Here is a 16,580-nt window from a genome sequence, read left to right as displayed (position 1 = left end):
AATAACTTCATGTTATAAAAATATATATATAAACTATGACACATACGTGACATGGTCTAAAAAGAAATGTTCTCACCTTCAATTAAGCTTTGTCATGTTAGAACGCATGCCAATAAATTACGCCATTGTTGGGTACCAGTTTATTTCCATATTTACACAACGACAATGACCGTTGACGCGTTTAATTAATTGATTCATAAACCTTTTCATAGTTGTAAAGCAAAAAATACACATTGACCTATGAATAAAACAATAAATGTAAGTATAAAAGAAAGGGTTACAGAATGTTCCCATTAACATGTATTTAAACGCTCCCTCTTCGGACAACGCAGTCATTTGTTACATTATTTTATTCTGGTAGGTACTTCCTTTTCTGTAGGTGCTTTGTAGCATTGAATTCTTTCATAACAATGAAAAACTAAGCTGTTTTTAGTATTAATTAGAAAATAATAAACAAATATTACTCCGTAAATCGAAAGGTATTCCTCAAAATCGGCGAGTAATTACTTAAGCGATTATAAATATTGTAACGACAAAAACGAATCCCGAAATTGAAATAAAATAGTAATATTAACACATGCTATTAATGTAATCAAAAACTGTCGGTGTTTTCCGATTCAACGATGTTTGGATACATCCTAAGATTGAAGACAAACAATAAGTTAGAGTTGGCATGGCGTCTCGAATGTGCATCCTAATGTCGGTCGTAACTCGAAAGGCAGCAAAGAAGCCGTCAGACATTGTTTATGTGAATGATTCCGGTCATTGCTTTGTCTTTTGCCGCGTGGCCTTCGGACGACATCATAATAAAAGGCGTGGCAAAAAAGGGCCTAATGGGTAGTGATCCTATTCCAAAGTAATAAAATGCAACAAAATTAGCCTTTTGTTAAATCTAGAATTGTAAACGTTCAATTCGTGGACCGAGGTAGGAAAGTTTTACAAAATCAGCTCCGATACAAAAAAAAAACCGTATTGTTTTATGGGCGTGGAACCTTGAGCTATTGTGTCATTGTATTAATAAGGGACGAACGATATGTAGCGGAACTTGTTAAAATAGCTTTCATACAATACGCTTTGAACATTTCTAACTGTCATACGAGTATACTGTACTGGACCGTCTAATAAATTTAAACGAAACAGTGACCAAAAACAAGAATAATCATTTTTGTTTAGTTTCACATAATAATATGTACATTGTAACCGGTACATTTGTAAAAAATAGGGATACGTTTGTTAGGCTATGCGTCATAATAATTGCCTTATCGTTGCTGCCGCTGACTACTCCCCAAATCCTGATCATGCAGAAGCCAGTCACCGTCGACGCCCTAGACACGTCCTTACGGATCCATCAGATCCAATAACTCTTGCACTAGATACCTTCAGCTCTAACAAACACTAGGAGCAGGCTAAGTGACCCCGGTAACTGTACTCGTCGAACTCGGCAAAGAGTTCGACGTGCAACCTAACCCATGCATCAGCCCGCTTTGTTTCTCATCGGATCTTCTCAGTGGGTCGCAATTCCGATCCGGTAGTAGATTCATTCGTGAAGCAGCTACTCTTGAGTTGTTAGGTTTTCTTTGGAGGCGCTCGGGTAGCTGTTAGCAAATCCCACCCTTCCTGGCTGAGCCCTTGCTCACCCACCTGCCTTGGTATATCTGGAAAAGCCTCCGGGCCACCAGTAATCTCTCAAACATAAAAAAGGATACGTTTGCATTATAGGTACATTTTTTAATCAGGTTATTTAAAATGTGACTTGGGTGAACTGATATAAATAAAGGCTACAACATACGTACTCAACAAATGTTCACGATTGACTTCCACGGTGAAGGAATAACATCGTGTAATAAAAAACCAAGCCCGCAAAATTATAATTTGCGTAATCACTGGTGGTAGGACCTCTTGGGAGTCCGCACGGGTAGGTATCACCACCTCGCCTATTTCCGCCGTGAAGCAGTAATGCGTTTCGGTTCGAAGGGTGGGGTAGCCGTTGTAACTATACTGAGATCTTAGAACTTATATCTCGAGGCGGGTGGCGCATTTACGTTGTGGATGTCTATGGGCTCCAGTAACCACTTAACACCAGGTGGGTTGAGAGCTCGTCCATCCATCTAAGCAATAAAAAAAAAGCGTATTTTTCTTTTAAAATACGAAAAAAAAATTCTCTCGGCCTATTACTTTATTAGATAAGACAATGTAAGAGGTCCTTTATCCCCTTATTTCTCAGATATACTTCCTTTTGAAGGATTTTTTGTTTTTATAACGTCTTAACATTTTAGTTCTAAAACTGGGAGCGTTATTATTACCAGCTTGCATGGTTTTAACATTTTAAATAATTTGTAATTTCTTTGTATGTATAGTATGTCACATCCCACGTCTTAGATACGTCTTTAATAATGATTAATGAAAAATACCTCTTTAATAATGATTTTTCAATGTTCTGACATTAATAAGCTTTGTCGATAACACGGCAAAGACAAAAAGGGATCGTATATGAGTGAAGAGGTTTCCTTTAGATAAACTTAATACGAACAGCGTTTTGACATGTCCTTCGTGAAACGAGGCTTGCGGAAAGTATTCAACGGAGGTTACAGTTCTGCCCTTAGCATTCCTGACGTCCATGAATGACGGTAATCCTCACCGTCAGGGTTCCGTAAGCTCGTCTGCGTATAAGACCTTTTTTTTTGTTAAATAAGGATGTTCCATACTGGATCCTTTATTTATAGCACGGAATAGATTATCTATTAGATAATAGATAATAGATTATCTATTCCGTGATTTATAAGTCGGCTCTAATTTAAAATTGGTCATTTGGATATGTTTTAGAACAATAACGATTTTAACATCTAGCTTGGCAACGTTTTGTATCAACCTAACGATTGATTCCAAATCAATATCTACGCTAGTAGGTTCAACGCGAAACCGGTTCCATTGACGTAACTTCAGTCTTCGTCATCAATTAATACTGCGTGACGCCACTAACCCGCCTTATAGTCCAGCTACATACTAAATCAGTTTCAACTTATGCGCAATAAAAATAATGTAATATATTTTTTAGGTTTAAACAAGTTTTTAGATGTGTTTCATTTTCCATTTTTATTTACGTTGAGGGCTAATATTAACACTCCTATTAAGGACGGAAATCTTGCATGTGTAGGTATGTACACTATCGCACATACGATGCGATAACGTCACTTATGCAAACTATGTAATTTTTCAAAAAAATTCAACATCTTATTATTTGATTCTTATATAGTTCTATATATTTCTTTATATTATTTCTATATATTCTTATATAGTTATATTCTACTAGGCTATAAAAATAAAATGAACTACAAACTTCATCAGTAAAAGCAAACGTCTCTCTCGTCTCACTAATAGCTATTAAAAAATGTATTTTCTCATACTCGGTTCAGTGTTAACAAATATTGCATAAGTGACTTTATAGCAGCGTATGTGCGATACACTCTAAATACAATGGAACAGCGATTCTTCTTCAAGCGATTCTTTTTTATTTCTTAATAGTTGGTAGCCTAAAAGGCTATTCTAAGTACGCGCGGACCGGTAGGCGGATTCCGTCTTCATGGAAGACCGCCCACGTCCACCCTATCCCCAAGAAGGGTGACCGGTCGGACCCATCGAGCTACAGGCCTATCGCGATAACTTCCTTGCTTTCCAAGGTGATGGAGCGAATTATAAATACACAACTCCTGAAGTATCTTGAAGATCGCCAGCTGATCAGTGACTGACAGTACGGTTTCCGTCACGGTCGCTCAGCTGGCGATCTTCTTGTATACCTTACTCACAGGTGGGCTGAAGCCTTGGAGAGCAAGGGCGAGGCTCTTGCTGTGAGCCTTGATATCGCGAAGGCCTTCGACAGGGTCTGGCATAGGGCACTTCTATCGAAGTTACCATCTTACGGAATCCCCGAGGGTCTCCGCAAGTGGATCGCTAGCTTTTTGGATGGGCGGAGCATCACGGTCGTTGTAGACGGTGACTGTTCTGATACCATGACCATTAACGCTGGCGTTCCACAAGGTTCGGTGCTCTCCCCCACGCTTTTCATCCTGTATATCAATGACATGCTGTCTATTGATGGCATGCATTGCTATGCAGATGATAGCACGGGGGATGCGCGATATATCGGCCATCAGAGTCTCTCTCGGAGCGTGGTGCAAGAGAGACGATCAAAACTTGTGTCTGAAGTGGAGAACTCTCTGGGGCGAGTCTCCGAATGGGGTGAATTGAACTTGGTTCAATTCAACCCGATAAAGACACAAGTTTGCGCGTTCACTGCGAAGAAGGACCCCTTTGTCATGGCGCCGCAATTCCAAGGAGTATCCCTGCAACCTTCCGAGAGTATCGGGATACTTGGGGTCGACATTTCGAGCGATGTCCAGTTTCGGAGTCATTTGGAAGGCAAAGCCAAATTGACGTCCAAAATGCTGGGAGTCCTCAACAGAGCGAAGCGGTACTTCACGCCTGGACAAAGACTTTTGCTTTATAAAGCACAAGTCCGGCCTCGCATGGAGTACTGCTCCCATCTCTGGGCCGGGGCTCCCAAATACCAGCTTCTTCCATTTGACTCCATACAGAGGAGGGCCGTTCGGATTGTCGATAATCCCATTCTCTCGGATCGTTTGGAGCCTCTGGGTCTGCGGAGGGACTTCGGTTCCCTCTGTATTTTGTACCGTATGTTCCATGGGGAGTGCTCTGAGGAATTGTTCGAGATGATACCAGCATCTCATTTTTACCATCGCACCGCCCGCCACCGGAGTAGAGTTCATCCATACTACCTGGAGCCACTGCGGTCATCCACAGTGTGTTTCCAGAGATCTTTTTTGCCACGTACCATCCGGCTATGGAATGAGCTCCCCTCCACGGTGTTTCCCGAGCGCTATGACATGTCCTTCTTCAAACGAGGCTTATGGAGAGTATTAAGCGGTAGGCAGCGGCTTGGCTCTGCCCCTGGCATTGCTGAAGTCCATGGGCGACGGTAACCACTCACCATCAGGTGGGCCGTATGCCCGTCTGCCTACAAAGCCAATAAAAAAAAAAAAAAAAGTTATCAGCAGTAGGCTACGGCTTAGCTATGTCTCTGGCATCACTTTTTATTTTGCTACCTATCTACCTATTTACTAGTATCTAGCTACCTATTTATTGGTGGTAGGACCTCTTATGAGTCCGCGCGGGTACCACCGCCCTGCCTATTTCTGCCGTGAAGCAGTAATGCGTTTCGGTTTGAAGGGTGGGGCAGCCGTTGTAGCTATACTGAGATCTTAGAACTTATATCTCAAGGTGGGTGGCGCATTTACGTTGTAGATGTTCATGAGCTCTAGTAACCACTTAACACCTGGTGGGCTGTGAGCTCGTCCACCCATCTAAGCCATAAAAAAAATATCTGATAGCCTTGAGAGGCTATTTCAGTTTCTCTTTGATGTGTAGGTGAGCTCACGGGGCTCAAACCGGGAGTGTTGCTCACACTGGCCCTAGCAAGAGCAGTGCTTCACAGAAACGCGACCCACTGAGAAGATCCGGCGAGAAACTCAGTGGGCTTTGTCTATGGGTTAATTCACTCGTCGAGCCCTTCGTCGCGAGCGACGGTTTCGACGAGTACGGTGACCGGTTGGCAGAGAGTTGAAATATAGTATTATATTTAAATCAATGCCGGTTGGCACAGTAGCTACTTACCATCAGTTCGGTCCCATGCCAATTTTCCTGCGATATAAGAAATATAGTAAAAATCCTTGTACATTATAAAATACTTAATCACTTACACATTCTTATTCTGTTATTTTATTATTAATAAAATTTAAAATAATTAATCAATATCACATTATTATTATTCTATTGCATATACTGGTACATAGACTCACGGAACTAGGGCTGTGCGACCCACAGACAATGTGAATGCCGCCGTCCATCTTGAGACATGAGTTAATTACTACCAAAAAACCATGCGTTCTGGTGTGATGGGTGCGACTGCCGATACACAATACTACATATTAAATCTTAGATACCCAGTTGAGCTGTGAGCTTATCCACCAGTCTATACAAACAATGAAAAAAATCTACACTATCAAAACAGATTTAGTAAGAAATCTACAGTATGATAACTTCATTGAAATTTAATCTGAACGCTAAATTTGAAAGTAACTAACTACATCTATAAACAAATTATTCTTACGGATCTGAGAGACGGTACTTACTATGAGTGTTGTTTTTTGCGAGCGTCGGGACTTCCCTCGCCTCGGCTATGACGAATAGTAAATACGATATTATTGTCTATCGATGAAAAAAATAACGTGTTTTTCATATATGTTTTTCTTGTACTCGATTGGTTTTTTGTGTCATATCTCACTGGTTGCTATGTGGTTTTTTGTGTTCAATAATTATCAACAATAATACCTCGAACTATTATTATACACTGTGGTTAAACAGTATATTTTATACAGTCTGTTTTGGTAAAATATCAATTATTGTCTATAGAAAAACTGGTTGATAGGGTTATTTAATACAAGGTTTACTGGTACAAGGTAGGACCTCTTGTGAGTCCGCACGGGTAGGTACCAACACCCTGCCTATTTTTGCCGTGAAGCAGTAATGCGTTTCGAGTTGAAGGCATTTACGTTGTAGATATCTACGGGCTTCGGTAACCACTTAATACCAGGTGGGCCGTGAGCTCGTCCATCCATCTACGCAAAAAAAGTCAAAATAAAAAGAAAAGTAAAGAGGATTAGTACAGATTTTCTGGTAGAAAAATTGTCGAAATAAAGAGATAAAGATTGGAATAAAGAAAGTAGACCCTTCATCTATATGTAAATTTTTGGGAATCCTGTCCATTCGTTATTTCATTGCATAAATGAAGGTCAAGTCAAGAATGACCTGGAAACACACTTTCCAATTTACGATACTATTGAATGAATACGTAACCTAAGTCGACATAACATTTCTTCACATGTCCGCTTTTATAATTCAATAGATAGGTGGATCTGGAATCTGGAATGGAATCATCTGGAATGATTCCTCTACTTTTTGAAGAGAGAAGAGAAACTTCTTTTGGTTGTAATTTGAAAATTGATGAAATGAAAAAGCATCACCAAAATAAAAACGTATAATAGTAGTTTTAATAAATAATAATATGTTTGGTGGTAATATATACTTATTTGGTGTCAAGTAATCAATGCAGCCCATACACACTACAACTTATATTTCGCTGCCGATATTGAGACATGATAGTTATAGTTTGTATAGGTATAAACACTGCTAGTCCCTTTAAAGCGTTAACTATTCTATTCTTAAGCGTTAACTGTCCGACCAAAATATGCTATAATGTTGATTGAAGAAACTATTGGTGCGAAATCGATGCAGCACACCAAACCACCAGTGAACTATACTCCTGAGGATAAAAAGGAAGTTAGAACGTGATCATGACAGTCATGATTAAAAACGCTTTATATATTTAATTTGTGTCTTTAAATTCAAGTATTTTAATTTCGAGTACTTGACACATTTTCATATAGACATATAGGTATAATTCATGAATCAAATATGTAGACTTAATTACTTAGTTAAAGGTTTTCTATTGATAAAGAATCAATTATTGTGTTAATAATTTATGAAGATTATTAATGAGTTTTAAACTCTTCCTTTGTATAGAGAAGGAACTAACAGTATTATCAACACTGTTCTTACTGATTCTTCAACACTTGTGTCCCCAAATCTAGTCATCTACTTGTAATTTATAATAACAGCAAATTCACGCTACTGTTGCGGTTTACTGGTGGTAGGACCTCTTGTGAGTCCGCGCGGGTAGGTACCACCACCCTGCCTATTTCTGCCGTGAAGCAGTAATGCGTTTCGGTTTGAAGGGTGGGGCAGCCGTTGTAACTATACTGAGACCCTTAGAACTTATATCTCAAGGTGGGTGGCGCATTTACGTTGTAGATGTCTATGGGCTCCAGTAACCACTTAACACCAGGTGGGCTGTGAGCTCGTCCACCCATCAAAGCAATAATAAAAAAATATATATATTAAATATGTTGTCGCTAAAAGAACGACAACATATTTTATTGAAATATACATCACTATAGTCATGCATAACGAAGAGTGAGGTAACATACTAAATATTAAATGGCATCTTTTGATGACGCAAAATAAGGAAAAACGCGCGCACTTCTAAGAAGCAAGCAAAATGTCACGAGAAGGTAACGCGTCGACCTCCGACTTGGTGGGCCGCCTCAGAATAGAAAACTAGCTGATTTACGTCAAAACAAGATCGGAAATACCCGATCGTGACTACTCCCATCCGAGTCGGATAAATCGGATTAAGAATTTGTAGAATATGCAAATTTATTGTTAACGAATTATTTTCATAATTTGTTGTGCTTGTTAATATTAAAGTTTAACAACTAATAAAAAAAAAACCCTACCTATTCGCTGGTAGCCTAAGATGCAGCTACGCCTTGACGGTTAAAAAAAAGCTTATATAACATCAACGCATATCAATGAATTGAGTAACTAGTAACCTCAACTTAGAAGAAAAGTGGTCGAAGTCTCAACTGTTTTATATATCCGGTTGTCTCACCCATGAAACCGGAATGCATGGCTGCTTCGCGTTGAAAATAGCCATAGAAATCAATTTAAAAAAATATATTTCCGCAAAGCTATTTCAGTCGAGGTTTGTTATTTTGTGATCCTGTTAAGTTCTGGTACGTTTCTAGTCTCGTTTTAAGGATTAGTAGTAAAGAGCTATAAGACTACGGCCTTATAGGTCAAAAGGCGGTATCGACACTGTGATATCTATGGGCTCCAACAACTAAATCCAAGCGGCCCGTCAACTCGTTCATCAAATGTAATAAATAAATAATAGGGCATTCAAAACGCGAGCTCATCAAACACGATAACAAACAGTAATTCTAATGGAGACCAAATAAGTACATACTAGAGAATGAGACCTAAACTGGTTCAGCCGTTGTGGTCACTGGTCTTTGGGGACAGCGAAACAAAAATATTGTTTTGCTGTTTAATGAAGCAATCATGAAAATTCGATGTAGAGCCTCAGTGATAACGGTTGGTATTAATAATTACCGTTTCCAGAAATTTAGTATTAGTATTTCTTGATAGGACAATAAATTGAGGACAAGTAGGAAGGGTGAATATGCAGTAACTGTTGCATATTAATTAGAATGTATGCATGTTAATTATTATCTAGACATACTATTAATATCATCTACGATTCATTAGTAAGTTATGTATTCTCATTTAAAGATTACAGCCTCCATCTTTTTTTTTCCTCCCTACGCTTATAGCCTTGAGAGGCTATATGAGCGTCGCCTTAACTAGTAGGTGAGCTCACGGGGCTCAAAACTGATGATGTTGCTAACACGAACCCTAGCAAGAGCCGTGCTTCGCAGAATCTACCGCCGGATCGGAAATGCGACCCACTGAGAAAATCCGGCGAGAAACTCAGTGGTCTGTGTCTGAGGGTTAATTTACTCGTCGAGCCCTTCGTCGCAAGCGACGGGTTCGACTAGAACCATGACCGGAAAATCTTAAAACTTGACTATAGAGACTTTTCGGTAGAGTCAAAAAAAATTTGCGGGGCATGTTTTGAATGTAAGTGTAACTTTTTATGAATAAATATATTACATACATACATACATACAAGAAAGCATACTAAAACAATAGCAGAAAGTAAATTTTCTGCTTATTTAACAAGACCATTTAATTGTATAATACATAGAGAGTTTTTCGGACTTTGAACTATTTTTCATTAGTCATAAATCAAATAAAAATTTAGCAAGTTTAAGCGGATTTGTTGTTATCGGCAACATAATATCATTAATCAACTCTTTTTACGGTAGCGCTCTCCAAGAGGGTTAGACGATATTATAGGAAGCTTATTTTGTTAGAAGCGGACGGCACCGTTTATAAAATGTTATCTCCAAATGAACACAATAACAAGTTTAATAATGGAAGTGATTAATGTGCGCACAGAATGACGCGCACATCGCGCCAGGGGCCGATGGAGGCGCGAACTCGACACACCGTGCCGCGCAACATTACGAATGCGCAAGTTCCGCGCTCAGGCCTGCCCGTCCCAAATGACCAGACATTATTTAATTGAAATGGAAGTAAAAGGGTGACAATGGCAATACAAAACAAAAAAAAAACGGAAAGGGTTGCTTTTTTCGAGAATAGGAGCGATGAAATATTGCGCCAGCCGTGCTTCGTAACATTTGCGCTGTAATAAAATAATTAATAGAACGTTATTGAACAAAATTAAATATAATATTTTAGGGTAAATGATGCGAATATGTAATGTTTTAGATTTATTATTCGAAATTAGAATCTGTGATCTTGAATTTATTTCATAGTGTAAAAATCATTAATCATTACTCAAGATCTTTATTTGCTTAAGTTGTCTTCTTGTTGTACGATCAGGGCAAAAATGCTGTCAATAAGAAACGATTTCAATTGAGTTTGACATTTGCTAACTAATGATCCCGTGTCATAATGCTTCTCCTGCGAGATCCCCGTCGTGCGACTTCTAAAGCCCTTTGTAAAGAAAAATTTAACACTTCAATGTTTGATTTGTGCGAATCTGGAACATTGACAAAAATCGATTGATATGTCACCAGTCACGTTTTTATTGTTGTTTGTATTTGCTACCTGAGCCTTAGACATGTTTAGAAAAAAAAAGGTCTGGGTATACCTTACGAAGCTGGCTGAATATTATAAAGAATTGTTGGCGATCGTTCCTCTTATACATACCTATATTGACTCCTTGAACGCTAGTGTCGATTGGTTCGAGAAACCGAACTGAGATATTATGAATAAACCCTAACGTTATATTAGTATTCCAGTTACTATTTAAAGTCTAATATTGTTTTAATCTAGTGTGGTTTTTTTTTGTATTGCTTAGCTAGGTGGACAAGCTCACAGCCCACCTGGTGTTAAGTGGTTACTGGAACCCATAGACATCTACGACATAAATGCGCCATGAGATATAAGTTCTAAAGTCTCAAGTATAGTTACAACGGCTGCCCCATCCTTCAAGCCGAAACGCATAACTGGTTCACGGCAGAAATAGGCAGGGCGGTGGTGCCGACCTGTGCGGACTCACAACAGGTCCACAACCAGTAATTACACAAATTATAATTTAACGCGTTTGATTTTTATTACACGATGCTTAGTTCCTTCACCGTGGTGGAAGTCAATCGTGAGCATTTGTAGAGTACGTATTTCATTAGAAATATTGGTACCCGCCTGGGATTCGAACATCGGTGCATCGCTCAACACGAATGCGCCGGACGTCTTATCCCTTACGCCACGACGACTTGCATTATAAAGTTTTAATTTATCAATAAAACATGCAATATTTCATTACCATATAATATCTTTGTATTACTACAGCTAGGAGGGCGCGAGGCGTGAAATCGAATTGTCAACGCGGAGTCCAGTGAACATATTGATATTTTAATTAGATTTACAAAGTCGTTTCTCGTAGTAGGGCCGGGAACACCCAACTCTTTCAACTGCTCTAATGGCACCCCGCGGACTATATTTAAGGGTTGTCGGGTCCCGCATTGTGCCTTCTCAATATTTACTCCCAAATGCATTACTGTAACAATACTAACTTGCTTTTTTAAGTTTCTGACGCAGCTTCCGTGTTATCGCTTACAAAAGCTTCGAAAATGTCACTCAGGGCGTAATTATAGAGCAGCGCCGCAGGTAGCTCCAGCGCTAATAGCAGCAACGTCGAACTAATATAATTGCTTTTTCGTCTTTAGGACGTGTGTAGTAAAAAATCTTCTTTGTGTTCAACTTTTGTTCCAAACTAATAAACCTGAAATGGCAAATAATTTGTTCATTGTAATAAGAATATTGACGTGGGTACCTATAGTTTTTAACAAACAGTTTAAGAGAATGGAAACAAATGTTACACTTTCTAGTTTATGGTATTTTGTTTGTATGTAGGCACAGTAAACATAATCTTTTGTAAATTTGAGTATTATTTTTTGAAATAGCTAAATCAAAATATTCATGTAAAAGTAATAAATAAACGTTGAATAAACCCATAAGAACAATAGTCGTCTAACATCTGCAAAATGTTTTTTTTTTTTTTGCGAAAACAACACGATCAATTTGTCAGAATATTTAATAAAGAGGGATGTTGGGCTCCGACTGTGCGTCCCGGCGCGCCGCGTCGCCTCATGCTGGGCCGTCGGCATACAGAACTCTAATTGACACACTAAAATACGTCACGAGCACAAAGGCGTTCCATCTTTAATTTTTATTCGTTACGAACACAGTCGGCTGAATGTAACGAATTTCATAATTATTAATAAATATATAATTCTAGCTCAGACGAGTCGGTAAAGCTGCAAGACGCACTAGTGTCCTCCTCCGCCTTTTCCCCTTCAAGCGTGCTTCAGCTTAACTCTCATCTATTTGCAAACTGTTCAACCTTTGTTAGTAGTAGTCCGTATGCTTTCTAGTTTTGTGTTCTATAATATTGAAATTTAAATGGCTTACCCCTTGGCCACAGCCGAGAGCGGTGCGAATTGCGGTGCGTCGTGAGGCGCGGCAAGCGGGAGCGGCGAAAACAAATGGTAGACAACCTATGAAGTATGCCACAGCTACTGGCGGTGCGTTTTGCGGTGCGTTGCGAGGCGCGGTGAGAGGCGCGTGACATCTGGCGGCGACGAGCTGCACGATGTGCGAGTGAAACAAATGTACTAGACAATATGGAGGTGGCCACAGCTCAGAGCGGCGCGCGCGGCGGTGTCGGTGGACGCATTGAGGCATCGCGCGACCGAAACAAATCATTTTGTTTTTACCGCGCGTTGAGCTAATAAAATATAATGGATGTGGAACAATTCATTAGTGAAATACTGAGTAGACCAGAAATATGGATGTCAAAACATCCACATCATAAATATAGGCATGTTATAAAAAAAATGTGGGACGAAATAAAACAACAATTTTCTGGTACTAATGGTTTCCTAGATACTCTTGGATAGGATTATTGAAATAAAATTTGAAATTTGAATTGATTTCGTATTCTAGATGCTTGAACCGTTGCTCGATTATTCCGTCTTGATCTGCGTACGCTATTGTGAATATTGGAGTCTCCAAACTGGGAAACAAACTGCTGAAAATCTGCATCTCTGTCTCCATCACTTTCTGTTAAGGCACGAAACCTTTATAATCAATGTCGCGTGCTTTTTGTTTGCCTGTACACTTTTCGTAAAAATACGAAATTTATTAGTTAGAATACCAAACGCGTACTGAATTGTGACACTTGCCCGGGATAATGTTTTGTCGAAAATTATTTGTTCCACATTTAAACCACCCGGTGGATATGGGCGCATCAAATAATTTTTAAGAGGATAGGCTTTATCAGCAATTAACACGTATGGTAAATTTAGATTTGAACCTGGTAATATCTGTGAAGGTTGAATCTATTAATAATCTATTTATCGGGATAGTTCTTATATTCCTAATATAATACCTAATAAATAGGGTGAAATTCGCCAAGTTCTCTCTTTTTCTAACTGGGTACGCTCCTATTCTTGATTGAATAATATCTTCAGCTAAGAACGCACTTATTTCAAGGTAATATCGTGCCACTTTTGAAAGGGAAATTTGATAGGGCTTTCTAAATACGTCCACCTCTGACGCCGCCGCCGTCGCAACTAGTCTAGCTGTGGCATACCCCCGCAAGTCACACCGCCCGCCGCGCCTCGCAACGCACCGCATAACGCACCGCCAGTAGCTGTGGCCAGGCCCTTAGATCACATCACTCGGTTAGTCAAGAACTTTTTATATAAGAGATCAAGGTTAGGTCAGTCCGGCTAATAGTCAGGAGATATAGATGTGTGTGTGTCATTACGCACTACTGTACCTAATACTTCTCCATTATAAAAGGTGCTATAATGGAACAACAGGACTCCCTTGAAAGTATGGGGACAAAAAACCAGTGAGCACGACTAAAATGTAAACATACGTAACGACATAGTGAAGTGTAGTAAATTAGTTATTCTTGAAAATGCAAACGATTTTTACGACAAACATTTTCATACAAAAAATACATCGAATACGATTACCATTATTTCAAGAATGTCTTACCTATATATTCGTTTTCGTCCTGCTGTGTAAAACTAGACTCGGTTCCTATTTGATGCTAATGAAATTTCCTCTAATGTCCCTAAATGGCGGAAGTCACGTTGCAGTGTTTCATTTTAAACAAGTTTAGCTGGAATAGCCCCTTAGGCTATCAGCGAATAGATGAAGTAAAAATTCGAAAAAAAAAATCGCTAGTTTATATTACCTACTTTGTAGTTTCCGCCGTTTTATAACTGACTACCAGGTCGCTATTTCATGATCAAGCAAACCTAAAGGTAGGTATATTATTTTTAAAAACTTTTAAAACTAGATTTAGTTGAATACGATGTGAATTATGAGATTTTACTCTAAAAAGTGCATAAAATTTATTTTATAAATTAGCCATGTTTGGTTACCTTTATTTTAGTATTTTTGTACTCGCACTGGCTGTATTTTAAAGTGTTGATTAGCTTCATGTTAGTAATTTAAGATTAATACATAAACGAAAAAGCTAAAATAGGAGACGTAATACTGAAAACTTACCATACCGTCAGTTAGAGTAATATATGTATAATTTGACGTACATAGATCAGTAGTAGAAAGGAATAATAATGTACTTTTACCAATCAAGTGCAATGAAAAATAAAATGAATGTGCAGTCTTTCTATCACCCTCCAGATGCCCGAGGCAAATATCTACAGAATGCGTGTAATTATTTATTTGCCCTCTGAGCTCTCGTTGCGCCCACTCCAGCGATTCAATAGCCAAACAAATAAATGAAAAGAGCACAATGGGATTACGAAATTCAAGAAATGTAAAACGCGCCTCATATGCGCGAGTGTAATTTCTAGTTGATTATGACTTTCACTTTCATTTATGATTAACATAAACTATTCATTTTATTTATCGGTATTAATGTCGCTAAGTGTAGTAGGTATAATCGGAACTCTGAAAACAAAATAACTAAACACAAAAAATCAAAATAGCAACACTTTTTTTTTTTAAATAAACCTATTTCTACTGATATTTAACTTCACAGGTGGGACAATTCTTTGACAGTTTATATTTGAAAATTGAATAAAAGGGTTTAAACGGTATCGTTTTTCATGCAAGCTTTAGAGAATAGAAAATACACAATAGCATCTGATAAAACCGGAGACAAATACAACGCAGTGCGTTGCTACTATTTTGACATTTTAATTTCACCCCAGCTCGAAATCCGTTTTGAATGGCGATGGGGGCGCGACGTGCCTTTCAGCTCTCTTGATACATGTATCACACTCGCAAGAGAGACTTGATTGACGTTTATCGCTCGGATTAAAACACAATTAAATTAAATTTTAAATCGCGTATAAAATTCGGAGTGCAACGTTTTTACCGGTCTGAGCAGACTAAGTAAATGGCCCATAAAATAGTACTAAATGAATGAAATCACGTAATATCTGTTCAATAATAATCATATAATCAATTATAGAAAATAAAAAGTTATGCAACGGATCTATTACATTGAATTAAATTTTCTTGCTTTTTATTTTGTTTAGTCGATAAACTTTACATAATTAATAACTAACTGTGTTTTATTCCTTTTGTTTGTCAGTGTTTTCTCTAGTAAATAAAATTACAAATATTTGATCTTAAAGCAGGACATCAGACCTATAAAATGATAAAATATGGTGGTGCTTATGCAGAAAAAAATTGAAATTGCGTCGAAAAATCACAATAGGCGAAATAGATTTGGAGCAGTTTGAAGGGAGCTCTCAATTAGAGGTAATTTGTGTCAATCACACCGGTATTGTAATGTCCACGTCCGCCTCCACTTTGTCCGAATTCATTCGCTGTAATTAAAAACCGAACCCCATTAACAAAAGTCAATCGCGATTAATGTTTGAATGGAGCAAATTTTTGAAATGTACTTTTGTGCTATTTGCAGTTTACCAATCTTTATTGAACTGTCATCTGTTGGGAGATTAGTTTTGTAGGCTTCAGCTGTTTTCCAAAGAAATTTGTTACAAGTAATGTTGTTTTATATGTTTGTCCGAAATAGTGCTTTTTTTAATCTGCTTTGTGACTTTTCTATGACATTTAAATGAGTTGATCTAGTCTTCTTAACTCTTGGTTAGTACCACTACATTTCGAAAAAAAAAAACATTTCATTATATACCTAATTAATTTCTAAAGAAAGCAAAATATTGCATATGTGACGATTAGAAATACAAATTCGTTGAATCAAACATCGATTTAACTGTGATCCTGGCATTGCAGATACCCGTGAGCGACCCCGTCCATTCCTTGTCCTGTGAGCAGCATGTTTTTTTTTTTTTTTTTTTTTTTTTTTTTTTTTTTTTTTTTTTTTTTTTTTTTTTTCCTACCTATGCTGATAGCCTTGAGAGGCTATTTCAGCTTCACCCTAACGTTTGTAGGTGAGCTCGCGGGGCTCAACCGGAGAGTTGCTAACACTGACCCTAGCAAGA

General features: G+C 38.3%; 1 long non-coding RNA gene across 1 annotated transcript; it reads right to left on the bottom strand.

Moving 5' to 3' along the window:
- Positions 1–10,318: 10,318 nt before the first annotated feature.
- On the bottom strand, positions 10,319–14,049 carry LOC105841845 (uncharacterized). The gene is made up of 3 exons (XR_009972960.1): positions 12,538–14,049; positions 11,640–11,848; positions 10,319–10,603 (listed from the first exon to the last, which is right to left on the bottom strand). It is a non-coding gene; the product is annotated as an uncharacterized LOC105841845 (long non-coding RNA).
- Positions 14,050–16,580: the final 2,531 nt, after the last annotated feature.

The sequence above is a fragment of the Bombyx mori genome, chromosome 4 (assembly GCF_030269925.1).
Source record: "Bombyx mori chromosome 4, ASM3026992v2".
NCBI lineage: Eukaryota > Metazoa > Arthropoda > Insecta > Lepidoptera > Bombycidae > Bombyx > Bombyx mori.
Note: the sequence above shows the minus strand (reverse complement) of the source record. Positions and strands in the feature narration are given on the sequence as shown.